This window comes from Microcaecilia unicolor, chromosome 11, assembly GCF_901765095.1.
Source record: "Microcaecilia unicolor chromosome 11, aMicUni1.1, whole genome shotgun sequence".
Classification (NCBI taxonomy): domain Eukaryota; kingdom Metazoa; phylum Chordata; class Amphibia; order Gymnophiona; family Siphonopidae; genus Microcaecilia; species Microcaecilia unicolor.
This window is the reverse complement of record NC_044041.1, coordinates 37777368-37800024: the sequence shown is the minus strand read 5'-3', so window position 1 is coordinate 37800024 and position 22657 is coordinate 37777368. Positions and strand designations below refer to the sequence as shown.

Sequence of the window (22657 nt, the reverse complement as noted above, 5' to 3'; positions counted from 1 at the left end):
CCGACCTAAATCGGGAGATGGACGTTTATCTCACATAAACGAATAAAGCGGTATAATCGAAAGCCGATTTTTGGACGTTTTCAACTGCAATCCGTCGCGGATGCGGACAAAGTTGATGGGGGCGTGTCAGAGGTGTGGCGAAGGCGGAACTGGGGCGTGGTTATCTGCCGAACAGAGATGGGCGCATTTCACCGATAATGGGAAAAAAGTATGCGTTTTTAGCTAGAATTTAGGACACTTTTCCTGGACCCTGTTTTTTCACGAATAAGGCCCCAAAAAGTGCCCTAAATGACCAGATGACCACTGGAGGGAATCGGGGATGACCTCCCCTGACTCCCCCAGTGGTCACTAACCCCCTCCCACCACAAAAAATGAAGTTTCTCAACTTTTTATTTTCACCCTCAAATGTCATACCCAGCTCCCTGACAGCAGTATGCAGGTCACTGGAGGAGTTGTTAGGGGGTGCAGTGGACTTCAGGCAGGTGGACCCAGGCCCATCCCCCCCTACCTGTTACAATTGTGCTGCTTAATGCTTATTAGTCGTCCAACCCCCCCCCCAAACCCACTGTACCCACATGTAGGTGCCCCCCTTCACCCCTTAGGGCTATAGTAATGGTGTAGACTTGTGGGCAGTGGGTTTTGAGGGGGATTTGGGGGGCTCAACACACAAGGGAAGGGTGCTATGCACCTGGGAGCTCTTTTACCTTTTTGTTTGGTTTTGTAAAAGTGCCCCCTAGGGTGCCCGGTTGATGTCCTAGCATGTGAGGGGGACCAGTGCACTACGAATCCTGGCCCCTCCCACGAATAAATGTCTTGGATTTATTCGTTTTTGAGCTGGGCGCTTTCATTTTCTATTATCGCTGAAAAACAAAAACGCCCAGCTCACACATTGTTGAATAAAACATGGGCGTCTATTTTTTCCCAAAATACGGATCGGTCCGCCCCTTCACGGACCCGTTCTTGGAGATAAACGCCCATGGAGATAGGCGTTTTCGTTCAATTATGCCCCTCCATGCCATCTTGGCTGGCAGCCAGAGGTATAAATCTGAAAATGTAAATCTCCTCCTTTGACTTACAAAAAAATAATGTTGACACAAATGTATTACATATCACAAGAAAGCAGGGAGGGAGGGAGGGGCACACAAAGGTGGAAGAGAGCCACTCCTTCGTCTGTGCTATTTTCTAGGGTTGGTCACTATATAAATTGCAAAGGAAAAATCCAGTATTAATCTGGTACTAACCTATATATCATTTTCAGAAACTGGACACCACTGAAAATTAAGAGCAACTGAAGAGCACTTTTTCAAAACTCACTCAGTCCATCAGCAGCAGTTTTGCGAAAAATAGCGGCTTTTAGTCCGAGTGAGTTTTGCATCGAGTATGCGACTCAGTCATTAAACTACCATGGACCGAGTGATTTTTGGCACAGGAATAAGCTACAGTAAATGCATGTTGCCTTGATGAGCAAAATTAATTGCACAACTCAAAAGTGACCGAAAAAAATGGACTGAGTGAGTTTTGGAAAAGTGCTCTTCAATTTTCAAAGCCATTTACCTAAGTAAATAGTGACCTACCTGAGTAAACTGACCTGTCTGAAAATCTCCCTCCTCTGCCTGGCTACCGCACAGGTTTCCACAGCGCACATAACGTCAGTCAATTCCCAGATGCGGGGAGCTTGCAAACACAGTTGCAAAACATTGTGCAAAGATTTGAGGGTCTATATTGCAAAGGATTTATGAGATTAACTTAAGAGGGTGGCAGCAATTTTCAGCACCCCACTACCCAGATAACCGCCTGAATAATTCAGAACAGCAAAACGGCTGTTCGAAACCTATCTGGAGAGCTGAATATAGCTGCTCTCTGGACAGATATGCCGGCACCCGACCACTCTATCCGGATATTCAGCAGCGGCCACTATCCTGATACTGCCGCTGAATATCCAGGCGCTTTTGCCCGCAGTGGCTCACTATCAGAGTGTACGTTCCTGCCTCTGGGAATACCTGGGCACAATGCAGCTAAAATATGTGCACTGTGGAACATGTGTACTTTTAGCCACACAGAGAGTGGACAATTTTCAAAAAGTCCTTTCAACTTGGGTAAATGGTTTCTGAAAATAGCCCTGCCCACACTCACAGAATGCACTTACTGGGGGTCATCACAAGACACAGAAAATGTGGGAGAGGGAGCCAGAGGTTTTTCAGAACCTGTGCAGCTGGCTTTTTTGTTGTTGTTGTTACGGAAGTCATGGCAGATTTCAGTATCTGCACCCATCACTCAGACACTATTTTCTTGCTCACGGAGCAGTCTGCACACCAGTACTAAACATCTCAGGAAGATAAATAAAGGCTGGTTCTGCATATGGAGACAAGAGCTCTCTCAGCGTGCTTCTGGAACAATGGAAGAACATTTGGACAGGGACATGAGAAAGGATCAAGAGTAGAGAGAATATTTCCAGCCTCCATGCTAAGCTTGCAGTCCTGGAAATTGATTTTGAAATGGAAAGATCCCCCCCCCCCAAAAAAAAACAGGTCCGTTTCAAAAACTGCCATAGGGTTATCATCACTGAGAAACACAGTACACAAGTACGCAGACTTCTTCCAAAGATGCAATTTCCACATTGGGAATTTGTCACCATACCACCTATCCAAGGTAAGCTTTCTATTTCCAATATTATTTGTAAATCAGTTGTAATTAAAAAAGATATTTCTGCTTGTAAAAAGAAAATGATAGATGATATTTGGGCATCCTTGGCCTTAAAAATTCTTCATTAATAAAGGGAAGCACAGTCTGTTCCTAGAAACAGACACTTGGGACTCTAACGAATGTCTGATGTACAAGTATGAAAGTTGTCAAAACGTATCATAGATTTGCAACATTTCAGGAAATCTGGTAGATCATTTCTTAACTGCACTTTTTTCTCATCACTAAATAAAAAACGTTCTACAATATGTGGTAACGTCCTCCTAAATGAATTACTGTTATACTCATTAAACAGAAATCGTGTGCTAAAGACACAGGAAGGCTTTGAGGATCATTTCGTTTCAGGGTCTAATTAAAGCGTTACCTGGAATGGTACATAGTGCTGAGTTAGAACATAAGCATTGCCATACTGGGACAGACCAATGGTCCATCAAGTCCAGTATTCTGTTTCCAACAGTCGCCAATTCAGGTCACAAGTATCTTACAAGATCTCAGAACAGTAAAACAGATTTTATGTAGCTTATCATAGAAATAAGGAGTGGATTTTCCTGTCCATCTTAATAAGGGCTTATGGACTTTTCTTTTAAGAAATTATCCAAACCTTTTTTAAACCCTGCTAAGCTAACAGCTTTTACCACATTCTCTGGCAACCAATTCCAGAGTTTAATTATTACACATCGAGTGAAGAAATATTTTCTCTGGTTTGTTTTAAATTTACTACTTAGTAGCTTCATTGCTGGCCCTCTAGTCCTCGTATTTTTGGAAAGGGTAAACAAGTGATTCACGTCTACCCATGAAGGGGTTATCTAGTGACTGGGAGTCATAAGAGTCCCGACCTCTCACCACTGTTTCTACTGCTTATAGAAGTTTGTATTTTTGTACTATTCCTTGGTAGAATGTTTTGGGGAAGGGGAGATGTTTTTACTTCAATGTTTAGTACATTAGTTTATTATATGAAGACACTGTTCTGCACTGTGTTTTATTATTCTTTCAATTAAAAAAAAAAGATTTCACAAACAGAAATCATGGTTAATTCAATAAACATACAAAACTTCTCCTTAAAATGACCAAGAAGTAAAAAGTGCTCCCTTGGGAATTTTGTCTGCAGTCAAATGTGCAAAGATCATAAACCTTCTTGGGGTTCGTTCCCCTAAGACTTCAAACGTTCAATTCATTCTCAAACTCAAGGGAAAATGCAGCAACCTTGTGGTAAAGCTGTGCACTAAAGCTCAGCGTGTGGTTTCCTAACACACAAATTCTATAAAAATGTTCTTCCCCAATGCAGTAAGCAAACAGCATGGTAACAGCGGTTAGCATATCTGGGTTAAAAAAGGTTTGGACAATTTCCTGGAGGAAAATTCCATAGTCTGTTATTGAGATCGACATGGGGGAGCCACTGCTTGCCCTGGGATTGGTAGCATGGAATGTTGATACTAACTGGGTTTCTGCTAGGTACTTGTGACCTGGATTGGCTACTTTTGGAAGCAGGATACTGGGCTAGATGGTCCATTGGGCTAACCCAGTATGGCTATTCTTATGTTCTGATGAACAGGCTAAATGCCAGAAAAAGTACATTTACATGGGAGGGCATACCAGGTCTGCGCTAGAGGCAACTTCGCCTTATAACAACATAAGAATAGGCACACTGGGCCAGATTGATGGTCACAAAAATAGTCCAATAATTCATAAGAAAAATGTACAGCAAATGCTAAATAACATAATATAAGCCATAACAATGTTGCTTTTTTTTTTTTTTTTTAACAAGGAGCTCAATAAAGCCTATTTCATGCCAAGCATACCCAGGGGAGTACCCAGACCCAGAGACCGAGGTGAGGGGGCACATTTTAGCCCCCCTGGCGCCGCCGACCCCCCTCCCCGGCCATTGCCGCCACCCCCCCCCCCCCACCGCCACCACCACCATCAACTTTGACAACCCCTGCCGATGACCCTCTCGACCCCCCTCCCGCTGCCAACCCTCCCCCCCGCTGCCGCCTACCTTTGCTGGTGGGGGACCCCAACCCCCGCCAGCCGAGGTCCTCCTACTCCGGCGCAAGGCTTCGTTCTGTTTCCGAGTCTGATGTCCTGCACATTGAACGTGCAGGACGTCAGACTCACAGAAACAGAGCGAAGCCTTGCAGATCAGCTGCAGGGCGTGCAGGATGTCAGACTCAGAAACAGAACGAAGCCTTGCGCCGGAAAAAGAGGACCTCGGCTGGCAGGGGTTGGGGTCCCCTGCCAGCAAAGGTAGACGATGGCGGTGGCGGCAGAGGAGGGTTCTTGGCGGGAGAGGGGGCGGAGAGGGTCGTCGGCAGGGGGGGGGGGTCCGGGGCCAAATCTACGGGGGCCCAGGCCCCATCTAACTACACCACTGAGCATACCTATTCTCTAGTGCAGTACTTCAACCCAGTTCTCAGGGCACACCTAGTCAGTCAGGTTTTCGGGATATCCACAACTAATGTGTAAGCCACACTGAGCCTGCAAAAAGGTGGGAAAATGTGGGATACAAATGTAACAAATAAATAATATGCCTGAGACACATTTGCAAGCCATGGAGGAAGTGCATGCAAATCTATGTCATGCATAATCATTGTGGATATCCTGAAAACCCAAGTGGCTGTGTGTGTCCTGAGGACTGGTTGAGCAGCACTGCTCTAGCTATCAATAGGTTGATACCTGGTAGTGCTCAAGCCCTGAGCCAGAACTTTGTCAAGAACAGAAGTCAATCCTACTTCACTGGCCCTGCTAGAAAAGTATTTTTAAAGCTAATCAATATTCCTTGCTGCTGACCATAGCAAACTTTGTGGCTGATCAGATGAATAGGTGGACAACTCTCTCAGCTGGATGTATTTGTTTGGATTTATTTACTGCCTTTTTTTAAAAGAAATTCACCCAAAGTGGTGAACAACAAATATAAGAAACAGAACAGAGAGGGTCCAAAGCACAAACCACAACCCAAAACACAAGAAGTACCAACCAAGAGCCTTCAAAAACGGGACAAGTCATTTTATTCCACAACGTAGACTGACCTTGTGTGTCAAAAACTCAAATCTTGTAAATCAATGACCCGATACAGACCATGTTTCAGCACACAGCGCTTGCGTCAGGGGTCATTAGAAGTCAAAAATTCAATGTTGACATGCCCAGCATCTGAATTAAGAGCAAGACGTAGGACCTTGTCCTTACCGCTTGAATATCAGGACAGCTGTGGCATGTCTGCTGGCTGTGCACGAGCTGCCTGTAAATCAGAATGCTCCACGTGCCGTGGTGCCACTCCCCCCCCCCCCCCCGGGGCTTCGTGTGGGGCCAGATACAGCCGGCTTGGCAAGCACAGTGCACAACGATAGCAACAAAGGTTTTGTGACAGCACAACCAACAAATATAGCCCAGTTGTATGCAATAAATAATTATAAAATATTCCAGTAACAATACACATTATAAACATACCTGCTTATAATCGAACGAGAAAAAGGCCCAAGTTCAGACCTAAATCGGGAGATGGACGTTTATCTCACAAAAACGAATAAAGCGGTATAATCGAAAGCCGATTTTTGGACGTTTTCAACTGCACTCCGTCGCGGATGCGGACAAAGTTGATGGGGGCGTGTCAGAGGTGTGGCGAAGGCGGAACTGGGGCGTGGTTATCTGCCGAACAAAGATGGGCGCATTTCACCGATAATGGGAAAAAAGTATGCGTTTTTAGCTAGAATTTAGGACACTTTTCCTGGACCCTGTTTTTTCACGAATAAGGCCCCAAAAAGTGCCCTAAATGACCAGATGACCACTGGAGGGAATCGGGGATGACCTCCCCTGACTCCCCCAGTGGTCACTAACCCCCTCCCACCACAAAAAAATGATGTTTCACAACTTTTTATTTTCACCCTCAAATGTCATACCCAGCTCCCTGGCAGCAGTATGCAGGTCACTGGAGGAGTTGTTAGGGGGTGCAGTGGACTTCAGGCAGGTGGACCCAGGCCCATCCCCCCTACCTGTTACAATTGTGCTGCTTAATGCTTATTAGTCGTCCAACCCCCCCAAACCCACTGTACCCACATGTAGGTGCCCCCCTTCACCCCTTAGGGCTATAGTAATGGTGTAGACTTGTGGGCAGTGGGTTTTGAGGGGGATTTGGGGGGCTCAACACACAAGGGAAGGGTGCTATGCACCTGGGAGCTCTTTTACCTGTTTTTTTGGTTTTGTAAAAGTGCCCCCTAGGGTGCCCGGTTGATGTCCTGGCATGTGAGGGGGACCAGTGCACTACGAATCCCGGCCCCTCCCACGAACAAATGCCTTGGATTTATTCATTTTTGAGCTGGGTGCTTTCATTTTCCATTATCGCTGAAAAACAAAAACGCCCAGCTCACACATTGTTGAATAAAACATGGGCGTCTATTTTTTCCCAAAATACGGTTCGGTCCGCCCCTTCACGGACCCGTTCTCGGAGATAAACGCCCATGGAGATAGGCGTTTTCGTTCAATTATGCCCCTCATGTGTACCAGTTAACACAATACATATTAAAACATCTTAATAAATGGCACGAGGGGCAAGCAGAGGTGGAGGAGTAGCCTAGGGGTTAGAGCTCCAGGCTTGACATCTAGTAGATCCCAGTTCAAATCCCACTGCTGCTCCTTGTGATCTTGAGCAATTCACTTAGGGGCCCTTTTCACTAAATTGTGCTAGCAGTGGTGGTCGTTTTTGATGTACAGCAGGGCCCCTTTTACCGCAGTGGGTGAAAATAACCAAAAATGAAATAGCTGTGAAGCAAGTTCACACTTGGGGGGGGGGGGGGAGTACTTAAAAAAGACTCTCACACTAACCCAGCAGTAAGGAAACCCCTGTAGCAATATTTTTTTAAAATATTTCCACTAGCACCAGAATTGGTGCACATTGGGGGTGGAACTACCGCAGGCACCTGCGTCGGGTCGGCAGTAGTTCCGGGCTTAACCCTCCACTGCCTCAGGTACGAAATTAGATTGTGAGCCCTCTGGGGACAGGGAAATAATACCTAGTGTACCTGAATGTAACTCATTATCAGCTACTACGGAAGAAGTGTGGGCAAAATCCAAATAATAAACAAAAAAACCCAGATAAGACAGAGTAACTGCAGTTTAGATAGATATGGGTGACTAATTTGAGGAAAAATTGCACTTGGAGTCAGAAGAGAAGTCTGAAACTGATCTCAGGTAGAAAAGGAGTGGATAAGCAAGTCCTTTGTATCGCTCCATGGTGCGGCCACACCTCAAATACTGTGTTCAATTCTGGTCACCACATCTAAAAAAAAAGATATAGTGGTATTAGAAAAGGTACAGAGAAGGGCAACGGAAATAATAAAGGGGACGGGACGACTTCCCTATGAGGGACCATCATTAAAATGGACTTGGGGAAAATCCACTGCTTATTTCTGGGATAAGCAGCATAAAATCTATTGTACTTTTTTGGGATCTTGCCAGGTACTTGTGACCTGGATTGGCCACTGTTGGAAACAGGATGCTGGGACTGATGGACCTTTGATTTGTCTCAGTACGGCAATGGTTATGTACTTATGTCCTTGTACATGTGACTTGCTGCTAGTTGGTTACTTCTTCAATTAAAGGCTTGCGAGAACAACTACAGTGTTCTTCAAAATTCTGTCGTACAGTCACCCTGGGTCCCATACCAGAAGGGGCCCCAAGCCTGCCCCAAACTGAAGGCAGGATTTGGTGGCCCCCTTACAAGCTTCTGCTCCTGGACCCCAGCAAGTTTAACACCGGCCTTTACCTTAACAGATCTGTGATCTGAACCTACCTACACATACACACACACCTTTCTGTTCTGAGCTGGCACGAAAAGCTTTCCTTGCAAAACTAGGTGTGCTTACTCTGGGAGTTTACCACTTCTACTAAAGCAATTTCTATGGCTTACATCTAGATAACCTCTTGCACAAACATTTCTGATACAGAGATTCATCTACCACACAGAGATAGGCCCCAACTCCTCATTACATTTATTTATTTTTGCTAGCATGAAAAAAAAAAGACTTTTTAAACTGTCAGCATATTTATTGACAGTTGGTGACCCCCCCCCCCCCCCCGGTGACAGAACCATAAACAGCAACAGAATTTGAAGCAGATCCACAATAGAGGTCCAAAGAAACAGGGCAGACCATCCACAAGATACAATGTGCTGGTAGAAAACAGCAGATCAGACAGGAAATCTTTATCCCAAGGTTTATTCACTACTAGTACAAGAGGCCCGTTTCAGAGCAAATGAAACGGGCGCTAGCAAGGTGTTCGTCAGTGTTGCCAGGTGGAAAATTTTTTTCCCACCCAATCCAGCACAAAAACCGCCCAAAACCCGCCCAAACTCAAACCCCGCCCCTGACACCCCCACCCCCGCGTCATCATCCCCGCCCCGCCGTCACCGGCCCCGCCTCCCCCGTCATCGGCCCCGCCTCCTACGTCACTAACCCCGCCCAAAACGTCACTAACCCCGCCCAAATACGTCACTAACCCCGCCCCCGCGGCCGAAAAAGCCGCCCAAAAAACCGCCCTGAAGCCCAAAAAGCAGCCCAAAAAACCGCAACCCGCCGCGGGCAAAAATTTCCCGCGGCGGGTCGCGGAAAACCGCCCAATTGGGCGGTAAAACCGCCCACCTGGCAACACTGGTGTTCGTCGCCAACACCCCTCCCTCCCTCCCTCCCTCCCTGGCCAACCCCTTCATTATTCTTCCATTGCTCTGCCCCCAACGTCATGACGTTTGACGCGAGGGCGGGGCCCGGAGCGATTTCCCCCACCCCGCCTCCCTCCCTGCCAACCCCTTCGTTGTTCTGCCATTGCTCCGCCCTCAAGGGCGGGGCCCGGAGCAATTTCCCACCCCCCACGCCTCCCTGCCTCCCTCCCTGCCAACCCCTTCATTGTTCTGCCATTGCTCCGCCCTCGAGGGCGGGGCCCGGAGCAATTTTGGTGGCTTCACCACCACGAACCTTCGAACCTTTTTGAAGGAAGTCAGGTCTTGGCTTCACTGACATCAGTGTCCTCAGAACGTTGAGGGTGAGTTTTATTATAGTAGATAGAAGATAGAAGACAAACAGAAAAGCCCAACACAGGCTGTGGAAGAAAACTCAGAATTACATTTCCACTCAGAAAAGACTGAATAGCAATTCTCATAACCACATCAAACAGATCATAAGGCAAAAAAAAAAAGGCACCAATAATGCAAAGCAGCAGTCCATATGCATGCTCAGTTTCACTTAAAGGAACGTGCAGGACGTCAGGAGGAAGACAGAGCACAAGACAGGGAACGCGGCGCGCTGGAGACCGGCACTGAAGGCGGCTTCGGCTGGTGAGGGTTGGGGACCCCCAGGGGCCCGGATTAAATTTGCAGGGGCCCAGGCTCCCGTGGCCCCCACCTAGCTATGCCCCTGCTTAGGCGTGAGCACTCACACCAGCTAGTGTAAATGCTCACACCTTGTTTGAGGAAACAGAATTCTACAGTGTGCCCTGATCAAACGCTGTTCATGTGTACACCTGTTACGGAAGAGGGTTACAAGTGCTTGGTGCACTTTTGGCATGTACACGTGTATGCATTCTAACCATTTATGCATGGAGGTAGCTCATAAACCTTAGTTCTTACTTTACACGTGTTTCCGGGGAGTAGCATTACTATGTGGAGGAGTGGCCTAGTGGTTAGAGCACCGGGTCTTGCAATCCAGAGGTGGCTGGTTCAAATCCCGCTGCTGCTCCTTGTGATCTTGGGCAAGTCACTTAACCCTCCATTGCCTCAGGTACAAATTTAGATTGTGACAGAGAAATATCCAGTGTACCTGAATGTAACTCACCTTGAGCTACTACTGAAAAAGGTGTGAGCAAAATCCAAATAAATAAATATGTGCACAGAGTACCATATTTTCATGCCTATAACACATGCATTCTTACAAACCATGCACACCCCTTGAACACTATCTGCCGAATTCTATATAGCGCACCTAGCATTCCGTGCTGAAATCTAAGTGTATTCCATAACAATGTGTGTAACTTAATTGGCTTAACAAGCCAATCAGTGTTTTTAACAGCACTTAACAAGCAATAAGCACTAGTTGGCAATAATTAGAATTTACACCTACCAACCAGAAACGTATTCAAATTAACACGCACATATCTAAATCTATTTATTTATTGCATTTGTATCCCACATTTTCCCACCTATTTGCAGGCTCAATGTGGGGATCTTGCCAGGTATTTGTGACCTGGATTGGCCACTGTTGGAAACAGGATACTGGGCTTGATGGACCTTTGGTCTGTCCCAGTATGGCAATACTTATGTACTTAAGTACTATTTGATAAAAAGGCACATAAGCAGCAATATTGCGTTTATTAAATAGATGCTTTCTTGGAAAATGGATAAGCTCTTCTGTATAATGTCACCCAAACATGTGCCTTTGTCCCAAATTTAAAAACACTGTAACATCTCTATAAGAACAAACCTTTCACTTAACTTCTGTATACTGTTACCTCCTACAATAAATATTTTTAAAAATGAGGAAGTCTCTGTCTTGCACAGTAAAACTTCATTAGCAAATATAACTCTATAATTGTATATTATAACTCAATGGTTTTTCTCCTCAGAGATACAGAGTAGAAGGCCATATTTTGATAATTTAGTTCTGTGGTGGGAAAAGAATGTCAAGGGCAACCACTGAACTCGAAATCAAAAGACACAATTCCCGCCCACCAAGAGCACAGGTCCAGGAAGGGTTTTACCGGACTCAGTATTTTACTGCACACTCACAAAGAATCAGGCCCTTGTTTCACAGTCTGACAAAATAGAACCCCACTCCCACCCACCCACCCCCCAATTCTATCATGAAATTTTAAAAGCTCAGTTTTAAAGGGCCGGACTGGTGGAAGAACCCAGGTTCAATTCTCAGCTCAGCTAAGGGTAAGGATGCTGCCAAAACAATGTTAATGACCTCTGGAGGGTGGAATTATAATCATCATGCAATGGCGACACCTAGTGGACAGCTTTAGGACCGCTGGTTGCAGGGATGAGGAGCGTTGATCTGTGGTCCTGGCCAATAATTTTTGCTGTAGTGACAGGGCAGGGTGAGCTAGATGGGAATATAAAATAAGGGACAAAAACCTTGGTATTTACATATAAAGGCTTGTGGTACCAGATCATAGAGGAGCAGAACTGCAGGGCCAAAAAGGGAAAAAAAAAGTGCCTTCTTTCTCCTGATCAGCACTCAACCAAGATGGTGTGTGCTCTTGAGTGCATTTGAAGCTAAATCACAGCGGAAAGAGGCTCTCTTCTCTCCTTCTGATACAGCAGCAGAGTCGGATGGGAACAGCACCAACTGTCAAGGCCTCACTGTGGGAAGTCATGGACAAGTTGGCACCAGCTAATCTGCTGCCATGGTTAAAACAAAATGGATGGCTCTTGGCAGCCATCTTTAAAGCAAGATGGCTCCTCATCTGCAGGCATCTAATCTAGCGAAAGTTGCTTATTAACATTGTTAATATACCATCCTGTTACACACAGCAGACACAAGCTGTTCCATTTAAGTCATTTCTCACAGAATATCAGACAGAATAAATAGATCAAAGATTATCTACCCAAGTTCAGTAGCTGGCAAACACTGCTGTGTTGCCATCCTCTGCAATTTTAGCTCAAGCTCATCCAGATAAATGAACAAAAATGTTGACTTCACCCATCACCTGGTCTACTTCCAAGACAAAGGAGCTGAAGTACACTGAAACAGTTCCATGGCCAGGAACTGTTTATCATCCTTAAAAAGACATAGAAACCTGAAACCAGGTTGCCTGTCAGAGAGCATAAAATAGCGCTCAGTACAGAACGTGTTGTGATTATAAATAGACCCAAACACTAAAGCAACCAGCAGCTTCAAGTGGCTTTGGGCTTTATACTTCCCTTGTCCTGTCCTCATAGTTCCAAAATAGAAAGTAAATTGTTGGATTTTTGTTTAATAATTATAATAGTACTATTAAAAAGTTTAAAGAACACAGCCATTTTGATCGATCACAGGCTTCCAGTTGCTTATATACAGTACTTTACGATTTACAAGCATTGTAGATGAAAAGAACAAGCCACTCTAGGTCTAACATATAAATTTATATAGATAAAAACTGTAGTGGGACTTTCAAGTGGCAATATTGATCCTGGAGCAAACTGAATTACTCATAAGCTGTGACCTTTATACTGGGCCAACAAGGCAATTAAAGACGGAGGAGTACAGGCGCTCTAGAACGGCACTTCCCAGTCTTTTCAAGCCCAAGGCACACTTACATTAACAAAAATACTGCACAGCACGTTGACATTCAGAGAACAGACAGTATGGTCACAGAAAGGCCACATTTAGCCACAAAAAGACCCACCAGTCTCCCTTTCAAATTTTAAAACAAAGAGAGAGAAAGAACACCTCACAAAGGACAGTTCCCGCTATATATACTGTATATATTTATATTTATTTATTTAGTACATTTATATCCCACTTTTTCCCACAGGTGTGCAGGCTCAAAGTGGCTTACAATGTAATGATAAGGCGGTTGCCAGATCAGTTGTTATACAGTTACAATCAAAAGAGATAGGATAAAAGGAACAAGGGAAGAAGAAAAGGGGGAAAGGGCAAGAGAGTCTAAAATGGTCCATATACTAGGAGAAATAGGATGTGGGCACTTAGACCCAAATGCACAAAACTTAACAAGCCAGTAACATGCTTTCTATACTGGTTCTAGCCAGTTTAGCGATCACGGAGTTTAGCGAGACATGCACAAAAGGGTTTTCCAGGCTCTATTCCTGTCACGGGAGCAGCTAATGAAAATTGTATGCAAAGTTATTTTAATGAGCTAATTACTATTCAAATGCACATTCTGAGAGATGCGTAGCCGTTTTCCTAATGATGCACAGAAAGGATCGCCTACCTTTCAACCCTCACTCAACCCCTTCAGAGACTCATCCCTTTCTTCCTATACCTCTCCCTAGTACTTCCCTTTTCAATATCTCTCATTATCTCTCCAATCTTCCAGGTCATTCACATTAGGTCTCAATCTATCCCCACATCATCCCTTTTTCTTGCCCCTCTTATCCCTCATTTTACACCCTCACTTGTTCTCCCAACCCATCAATATACCCCCCACTCACACCTAAAACTGCCAAGTACAGTGCAATCCGCTTAAGTGCAAGGGTCTGGGACCACAGAAATACATGCAGTTAACCGGAGCATGCACTTAACCACTGTGACCCAAAGAAGCTCGATATCTGATAAACATATGTACAGTACTGTTTATTATACGTACAGTATACAGTCTCCATTAACTGACGTTAGACTTACTTGAAGTAATCAGTCATAGTCCTCTGTACACTCTTGTGTCTCTGAGTTCCATAGACTATGTCTGCCAGACGGTAAAAACTGTCATAGCACTGACATCCAGTGGCCTCCAGATAGGCCCACATGGTGTTGAGACTCTCCAACGCTCTTGCAAAAGTGACAGGAGGTTGTTGAATTTCGTCAGCATGTGCCTTGCTGCTCATTTCATCATCTGTTTCATCATCAGCTGTTGCCCGCGTGTAGGCGCATATCTTGACATCAGTGCTGTCGTCAGCTGTTTGTAGATTGTAATCAACAGCTACGTAGTGATGAAACTCCTCTTCCGTAACACCGGCTGGGATGTCAACAGCCTGTTCATCTGACATGTTTGCAACAGTTGCATCTGTTTCATCCCTCTCCACATCCTTAACAAAGCTTACCCGCTTGTAGCAGTTCACAATGGTTGCCTGTGTAACATGATTCCAGGCTTCTTTCTGCATATGTAAGAAATCCAACAGTGACAGATTACGAGCCAGTTCAACAGCACATTTATCCTTGCCATTCTGATCATTCATAATGCTCATCAGACGACATAGCACAAGAGCCCGATAATGTTGTTTGAAATTGGCTATTATGCCCTGATCCATAGGTTGGATCAGAGAGGTAGTGTTTGGTGGCAGGAAGACCACATTGACGTTAGAGAGCCTGACATCATCACTATGTGCAGCACAATTATCACAAAGCAACAAAATCTGACGCTTTTGTGCCCGCATTCTAGTGTCTAACTTCTTTAGTCATCCATGAATTTGCGTTAGCCTTGTATGACACAGGAAGTCGCTTAACATTCTTGAAGCAATGGGGCTGTTTACTTTTTCCAATGACGAGTGGTTCCAACTTCTCACTCCCATCCATATTGTAGCAAAGGAGGATCGTCAGTCGGTCCTTCAACGTTTTACTTCTTGTAGTTTCGGCTTGTTTGAATGCAAGTGTTCCATCAGGGATCGCTCGCCAGTAGAGACTGTTTTCATCAGCATTGAAAATGTCACGAGGCAAACTTGTTCAAGATGGTAGAAAGAACTGAAACAACCCAATTTTCAGCACCAAAGTCATCAGCGTCTTGTTTTTCACCATGCTGTTTCTTGAATTTTGTTGTTCCTCTCCTTCCATCTTTCCAACCATTCAACAGTGGCTTTGAATTCAGTTAGTCCAAGACTTTCAGCTAGCTGATTAGCTTTCTCCATAAGCAGTGGACCACTGACAGGAAACTGTCTGCTCCTGACTTGAGAAAACCACCGAAGAAGGGCATCTTCTACATCCTCAGCTTTTCCCGCCCGTTTTCATTTCCTGTGTGGATTTGTATTGTTTTGCCAGTCTTCCAGAAGCTGATTTTTCTGCTTCAAGATACGTGAAATTTCACTGGGACAGCCAATTTTGGATGGGCCTGAGCCCAAAGTGGGTGGGCACAATATTTTCTCTGCCCTTCCCTACCGCATCTCTTCCCCTTCTGCCTACTACAGTCTGTCTCCCTCCCTTCCTCAGACCATGTTGTCTTCTTAAAATTTGTATTTCCCTTCTCAGAGGGGCCCCGGTGCGGCAGCCATCCTCACAAGTTGCCTCCCACTGTCCCGCTTTCCCTCTCTGCTGTGATCCCCCCCCCCAAGGCAGAAACAGGAAATTGAGTCACAGGGGAGTGGATTGTGGCAGTGAGGGAAAGCTTCGGGGCTGCCGGTGGCAGCTTGTGAAAATGGCTGCCACGCTGGGGCCCCTCTGAGAAAGGAAATACTTTTTTTTTTTAAAGAAGATCGGGAAAGGAGGAGGAGCCGGACTGTGGTGTGGAGAAGGGGAAAAGATGTCTGGATTGCGGGGCCCCCCTGAAGCTATGGGGCCCACGGCAGCTGTCTGCTCCCCCCTAACACTAACCCTGTGAACAAGTATGTCTTAAGTGCAGTTTTAAATGTATTCATGTACATGTAGAACCCCTGGGAGGAGCATCTGCTCGAGAGCTGTTTCTGAGGCCACACAAACAAGAAAAGTTGGCGGATCCTGTGGGGTGAAAGGAAGAATTTTCTTCAAGGCTTTCACTCTTTACAAATGTCCTGGTATTTGATTACTACATTTCCCACCGAAGGATATTAGTATAAAACAGCGCATTCCATACACTGGCAGGGAACTTAAGAACATAAAAATTGTCATACTGCATTAGACTAAAGGTCCATCTAGCCCAGTATCCTATTTTCAACAGTGCCAAATCCAGGTCACAAATACCTGGCAGGATTCCACAAAGTACCAAGATTCCATGCTACTGACCCTGGGGATAAGCAATGGTTTTCCCCAAGACCTGAACTCCAATTTATTGGTGACCCAACAGGGTCAGACAGGAACAGACATTGATCAAAGCGAAAGGTAGCAAAAGGAACCCTTGATGTAGTTAGGATTTCTTCAGCGGATGCACTGTAGTGTTTACAACATCATTACTTGCCTTGCATTTCTTTCAGGGTATAGCAGGCAGTTTCCCAAAATCCTTGCTGACTTAGCATTTTCTGCATTCTCTTCCCTTTAGAGGTGGAAAGAATCTGTCCTGGAGGCCTGAGTCCTCCTGAGGCTCAGTTTTATTCTTTCTTCTTCTCTGTGTTCCTGACAGCGATTCTGGTCGCAGGCTCACAGTCGCAGCGATTCCCACACGCTGCCTGCCGGCTGCCGCTCAAGTTCAACAATCTCCTTGCAGCTACTAAGCGCTAACCTGGAAGTCTCTCCTCTTCCGGGTTAGCGCTTTAGTAGCTGCAAGGAGATTGCTGAACTTGAGCGGCAGCCGGCAGGCAGCGTGTGGGAATGGCTGCGACTGCGAGCCGAGCCTGCGACCGGAATCGCTGTCAGGAACACTGCTGTCTGCTGCTCGGTGGGCCTGACCCCAAATTGCTGGCCTGCCCGTGGCTACGCCCCCCGGATTGACACCATATTCTTTAGTAATAGATGCTTGACTTTGAGGGGCATAATCGAACGCGAACGCCCATTTGTAAAAACGTCCATCTCCGAGAACGGGTCCGTGAAGGGGCGGGCCGAACTGTATTTTCGAAAAAAATGGACGTCCATCTTTTTTTTCGAAAATACATTGGATTAGGGCGTTTTTTGAGCTGGGCGTTTTTGTTTTTTAGCGATAATCGAAACCGAAGCGTCCCAGCTCAAAAACGACCAAATCCAAGGCATTTGGTCATGGGAGGGGCCAGCATTCGTAGTGCACTGGTCCCCCTGAGATGCCTCTATGCCAGCCTCAAATATCATACCTAGCTCCATGACAGTAGTATGCAGGTCCCCAGAGCAATTTTACTTTAGTTGGTGCTGCGCGGGACCCATGCAGAGAGGAAAAATTGGAAGAAAAAAAAAAACAAGCAAGCAAGTGCAGTCAGAGACGTCCAAATTAAAAGATAGTAAAATTGGGAATTGAACCAGTAACCTTTTGATTACAAGCGCAGTGCTCTAGCCAGTGCACCACTGAATAGACGTCCATCCCTTTCCATTAAGTCTCTCCAAGTTTCTGTCAGCCAATCACAGCTCATTTAGCTGACATCTGTGTCAGCTAAACAGCGGAGATTGGCTGACAGAAACTTGGAGGGACTTAATGGAAAGGGAAGGATATCTATGAACCTGAATAATGTGGCTCACTGGCTAGAGCACTGAGCTTGTAATCAGAAGGTTGCTGGTTCGATTCCCCCTTTTACTATCCTGGTAATTTAGACGTACCTGACTGCACTTGCTTGTTTTTTTTTTGTTTCTTCCGATTTTTCCTCTCTGCATGGGTCCCGCACAGCACTAACTAAACTAAAATTACTTCGGGGACCTGCATACTGCTGTCATGGAGCTGGGGATGACATTTGAGGCTGGCTTACAAGTTGGAAAAAAAGTGTTTAACATTCGTTTTTTTTGGTGGGAGGGGGTTAGTGACCACTGGGGGAGTCAGGGGAGGTCATCCCCGGTTCCCTCCGGTGGTCATCTGGTCATTTAGGGCACTTTTTTGGGACCTGTTCGTGAAAAAAAACGGGTCCAACAAAAGTGACCTAAATTCTCTCTGAAAACGCCTTTCTTTTTTCCATTATCGGCTGAGCACGCACATCTCTGCTCAGCCGATAACCACGCCTCAGTCCCGCCTTCACCACGCCTCCGACACGCCCCCGTCAACTTTATGCGTTCCCGCGACGGAGTGCAGTTGGAAACGCCCAAAATCGGCTTTCGATTATACCGATTTGGGCACCCACAAGAGAAAGACGTCCATCTCCCGATTTAGGTCGGAATTTGGGCGTTTTTCTCTTTCAAAAATAAGCCTCTTTGTTTGTTTTCTAATTTTTTAAGAACTTCTATTCATTCAGCCAGTTTTAAAGTCTTACAGTTGCGCGACTACGATGACGACGACTCCAGTGTACACTCTAACAACATCCTTTCGCATATTTTGCCTGTGGCAGTTAACCAACGAGATTTCAAATTTACCGCCCGTTTGTCACGTGCCAATCAGCTTCCAAATTCCATGCGTGCGCTTATGCGGAATCTTTCCTGCAGAGGAGCGGTCTTAAACTATGCATATTAGTGAATCTTGCACTTATCAGTGGTGCGCTAAACCGAAGTTTGTCCCCATAGAAATTGATGGCGCCAAAAACGGGACCGAAGTACGGCATGCAGTTAAACAGAGCATGCGCTTATCCGACGTGCACTTAAATGGAGTGCACTGTATTTACTATCCCTTCAAATGCCCATTCCATTTCTCCTATCCATAATTCCCTGCTCTCCTCCTCAACACTCTCCCATTCAATCACTAAGTCCCTGTCATCTTCTGCTCTATTCCCCTTTCCCCCACCCCACAGTCATATCCATCTTCTGATCTATCCCCCTCTCCTTAGTCATCATCTGCTCTATTCCCCTTCTCCTTCCCCTCACTCCTAGTCCCATCCAGTTTCTGCTCTGTTCCCCTTCCCACCTCCTAGCCCTATCTTCTGCTCTGTTCTCCTCTTTCCCCACCCACCTTACACCCACATCCCCTAGCCCCATCCGTCTTTTACTCCTTCTCTTTCCCAGACCCCCACCCTTATCTCCATCAACCTTCTGCTCCTCCTCCTCCCACCCCCACACCCTCTAGCTCCATCAACCTTCTGCTCTATTCCCTTCCCCTCCACCCACATCCTTTAGCTACATCCATCTTCTGTTCCTTCCCTAGCCCCACCCATCCTCTGCTTTCCAGTATATCCTATTTGACATATTTTCCTCTTTCACTGTTTATACTTGTTTATTTTACTGTTATGCTTTAACAAAATTGTAGGTTTAACAAAATTGTAGGTTTCATGTTAAACTGTACACTGCCTTGGGAGAATCTCTTCATTTATTTATTTATTTGTAGCATTTATACCCCAATCTTTCCTACTCAATAGCAGGTTCAGTGCTGCTTACAGAGTATGGTGCAAAGTATCAGATACAATACAAAGTATGTTACAAAGTATCACACAGACAGTGCAAAGTATGTTACAATGTATAACAGAGGTAATACAAAGTATAGTACAATGTATCACAGAGAAACATAGTTATATTGAGTGGAACAATAGTAAAAGATGTGGCGAAAGGATTGGAGTGTGGGTAGTACTGGTAGTGTGGTCTAGGTTCGAGGATTAAGTTGGGTCGTTTGGATAGGCTTGTTTGAAGAGGTAAGTCTTCAGCAGCTTACGGAAGGGTAGGTGTTCATTGGTTTTTCAGATATGTCTAGGTAAGGCATTCCAGAGTTGGCTGCCTATAACAGAGAAGTTGGATGCGTAGTAGGTTTTGTATATGAGGCCTTTGCAGTTGGGAAGATGAAGATTGAGATACGTTCGAGAAGATTTGGACCAGTTCCTGGCTGGAAGATCAATCAAATTGGACATGTAGCTTGGAGATTCACCATTGAGGATCTTGAGGATCATTGTGTGGGTTTTGAAGTTTATTCTTTCCTTGATAGGGAGCCAGTGAAGTTTTTCACGAAGCGGTGTTGCGCTTTCGAATCGTGATTTGCCGAAAATGAGTCTGGCTGCTGTGTTTTGGGCGGTTTGGAGTTTTTTCATGATTTGGGCTTTGCAACCGATGAAGATGCTATTGCAGTAGTCGGCATGGGTAAGTACTGTGGATTGTACTAGATTGCGGAAAGTTTTCTGTGGGAGGAATGGTTTAACTCTTTCCAGAATCCACATCATGTTGAACATCTTCTTTGTCGTGGCTTTTGCATGAGTTTCTAAAGTTAGGAGGTGTTTGTCTACTGTTACTCCTAGGATTTTTAGATTGTCAGATATTGGGATTGTAACGTCTGGGGTGTTCAGGGTGGTTGGGAGCAGAGTAGAATGTTGTGATGAAAGGATTAGGCACGGAGTTTTTTCTTTGTTCAATTTCATCTTGAAGGCGTTGGCCCAGGAAGCTATAAAGGTGGTTAATAAATATATATATATATATACAGTGGTGGAAATAAGTATTTGATCCCTTGCTGATTTTGTAAGTTTGCCCACTGACAAAGACATGAGCAGCCCATAATTGAAGGGTAGGTTATTGGTAACAGTGAGAGATAGCACATCACAAATTAAATCCGGAAAATCACATTGTGGAAAGTATATGAATTTATTTGCATTCTGCAGAGGGAAATAAGTATTTGATCCCCCACCAACCAGTAAGAGATCTGGCCCCTACAGACCAGGTAGATGCTCCAAATCAACTCGTTACCTGCATGACAGACAGCTGTCGGCAATGGTCACCTGTATGAAAGACACCTGTCCACAGACTCAGTGAATCAGTCAGACTCTAACCTCTACAAAATGGCCAAGAGCAAGGAGCTGTCTAAGGATGTCAGGGACAAGATCATACACCTGCACAAGGCTGGAATGGGCTACAAAACCATCAGTAAGACGCTGGGCGAGAAGGAGACAACTGTTGGTGCCATAGTAAGAAAATGGAAGAAGTACAAAATGACTGTCAATCGACAAAGATCTGGGGCTCCACGCAAAATCTCACCTCGTGGGGTATCCTTGATCATGAGTAAGGTTAGAAATCAGCCTACAACTACAAGGGGGGAACTTGTCAATGATCTCAAGGCAGCTGGGACCACTGTCACCACGAAAACCATTGGTAACACATTACGACATAACGGATTGCAATCCTGCAGTGCCCGCAAGGTCCCCCTGCTCCGGAAGGCACATGTGACGGCCCGTCTGAAGTTTGCCAGTGAACACCTGGATGATGCCGAGAGTGATTGGGAGAAGGTGCTGTGGTCAGATGAGACAAAAATTGAGCTCTTTGGCATGAACTCAACTCGCCGTGTTTGGAGGAAGAGAAATGCTGCCTATGACCCAAAGAACACCGTCCCCATTGTCAAGCATGAAGGTGGAAATGTTATGTTTTGGGGGTGTTTCTCTGCTAAGGGCACAGGACTACTTCACCGCATCAATGGGAGAATGGATGGGGCCATGTACCGTACAATTCTGAGTGACAACCTCCTTCCCTCCGCCAGGGCCTTAAAAATGGGTCGTGGCTGGGTCTTCCAGCACGACAATGACCCAAAACATACAGCCAAGGCAACAAAGGAGTGGCTCAGGAAGAAGCACATTAGGGTCATGGAGTGGCCTAGCCAGTCACCAGACCTTAATCCCATTGAAAACTTATGGAGGGAGCTGAAGCTGCGAGTTGCCAAGCGACAGCCCAGAACTCTTAATGATTTAGAGATGATCTGCAAAGAGGAGTGGACCAAAATTCCTCCTGACATGTGTGCAAACCTCATCATCAACTACAGAAGACGTCTGACCGCTGTGCTTGCCAACAAGGGTTTTGCCACCAAGTATTAGGTCTTGTTTGCCAGAGGGATTAAATACTTATTTCCCTCTGCAGAATGCAAATAAATTCATATACTTTCCACAATGTGATTTTCCGGATTTAATTTGTGATGTGCTATCTCTCACTGTTACCAATAACCTACCCTTCAATTATGGGCTGCTCATGTCTTTGTCAGTGGGCAAACTTACAAAATCAGCAAGGGATCAAATACTTATTTCCACCACTGTATAGTAACCAGGTCACCCTTCCAGATGGGGCCAAGGTCGTCCCTGCTTAGCTTCCACCGCCTTCCGTGAGCTTTGCTAGCCAGACCTCACTTTTCCTCTCTCTCCTTCTTGTAGATTTTAAGAAACTCTTGCACACTCACAGCTGTTAGAAAACATGAAAGGCCCGAGAGCTTGTCTCGACGGGCCCAGTTAAACGAGGGCTAGGCCCGTTCGGGAAGGCTCTGAGGGCGGGGGGGGGGGGGGGGGGGGGGGAGAAGAGCGTGTAGTTATGGGGGTGGGGGGTTGTGTTTGGATGGAGAGCACGAGGGCAGCTGGGATTGGTCAGCTCAATAGAAGCTGACAGCCCAGACACGATACAGGCAGCTGATTGGAGAATAGGTTGCTGGGGGGCAGGGGCAGTGGAAAGGGAATAAGGGCTCTGCTTCCTCGGAGGCTCAGGGCGTTGTCTGATCCTCGGAGGCAGTTTTCCCTCCCTCCCACCCTCACATGTACTGGATGTGAGGAGGCTTATCTGTGTGGTGTTGTAGATGTTGTTTTTCAGGAATGGCGTTGGAGTTTGTCGCAGCGGCAAAAAACCCGAGCTACAGGAGCAATGGCTCATGGGGGGGC

The 22657-nt window shown here is 45.7% G+C and overlaps 1 protein-coding gene across 1 annotated transcript in view; it reads right to left on the bottom strand.

Moving 5' to 3' along the window:
• MLXIP (MLX interacting protein) overlaps positions 1–22657 on the bottom strand; it is a 160446-nt gene that overhangs the window by 64755 nt on the left and 73034 nt on the right. The window lies entirely within an intron of this gene.